This window comes from Etheostoma cragini, chromosome 2, assembly GCF_013103735.1.
Source record: "Etheostoma cragini isolate CJK2018 chromosome 2, CSU_Ecrag_1.0, whole genome shotgun sequence".
Classification (NCBI taxonomy): Eukaryota; Metazoa; Chordata; class Actinopteri; order Perciformes; family Percidae; genus Etheostoma; species Etheostoma cragini.
In genome coordinates this window covers 22,400,344-22,401,518 of record NC_048408.1, presented here as the reverse complement: position 1 = coordinate 22,401,518, position 1,175 = coordinate 22,400,344, and the positions used below count along the sequence as shown (strand labels likewise).

Genomic DNA, 1,175 nt, shown 5'->3' with positions numbered 1-1,175 from the left:
CCAACTGAGCTTGACGACGTCAATGTGACGTGGTCTGGAAAGTTGCAAGTCTTCTGGTAGCTGTGCCAAGAGAAATCTCAATCAATCTCAAACTTGCAGAGACGGAGGGTGTAGGTATATGTTAGAAGATAACATAGACACTGGCGTACTACTGCTAACTAACATGCTAGTTAACATTAGTAATTAAACCTAAACAGCTAATGTAAGTCGAAACTGCCTGCGAGCTTCTCCTGACAATACGGTGATTTGACGACTATGCGACATCAAGTCGCTTGGTTGTGACACAATCGTTAGCCTATTTTTACATAAACGTCTGCTACGGAGCCATAACGTGAGATACAAGGTAATGGAGCCTCTTATACATGGTCGTGTTTCTTTAGAAATAAACAATGGACAAAAAGAGTCTTTAAACGCTCCAGAAGTAAAGTTATTCACTGTCAAAGTGGCGTCAAAAGGAATGGCAGCAAAGGCTAACGGCAGGTTATGGCTTCATAGCATTAAAATGACACCATAGGAGCTACGTTTAGAGAGGGGAGGCTTACTCCCTTGGTCCCGGCGTGCTCCCGTTACAAATCTGAGTCTGCGAAGGCCAATTTGATCACTTACGTAATTGTATTAGCGCCCCTGCTGTTGGATGTTCATATTGCTTTGTCAGAATGCTCATTGTGCCTGTCGGTACACGATCCGTGCTGCCTACACGATCCGTTCTGCGCATGCGCAAGATGTTAATTGTGTTTTACGAGGCTTCACGACACTGCACGATCCGTCCTGCACATGCGCAAGATTTGTTGCAAAAATCCTTGATTATGCGGCACATTTTCTTCAAAAATTCAATAGAATATCTGGGATATTTATGGGATGAAATTGCGGGCACTTGGAACAACTGCGGTTTAAGGAAAAAAGGAATGTGTTTTTCTTGTTGTGCAATTGCGTCACTTCATAACATTACCATGGCAACAGGGGAAACGGTTGCCTAGTGTAAAGTAAACACAACATTTTTCAACTTACTGTTAAGATATTTGTGACTTTAAGCAACAAAAATCTTGCAAGCCCCGCATTATTTTGCATGGAAATCTGCAATTTTGTGCAGCAAAATCAATTGCCCCCCGCGTAAAAATGCGGACTTTGGCTGATTTCAAACGAGTGCATGTTAATGTAACGTGTAACAATAAAAT

At 42.2% G+C, this 1,175-nt stretch overlaps 2 protein-coding genes across 2 annotated transcripts in view; both read left to right on the top strand.

The window, feature by feature from the left end:
• LOC117958762 (complement C3-like) overlaps window positions 1–1,175 on the top strand; it is a 155,296-nt gene that overhangs the window by 133,074 nt on the left and 21,047 nt on the right. The window lies entirely within an intron of this gene.
• Window positions 1–1,175, top strand: part of LOC117959526 (complement C3-like) — a 3,681-nt gene that overhangs the window by 1,526 nt on the left and 980 nt on the right. The gene's annotated exons all lie outside the window — the stretch shown is intronic.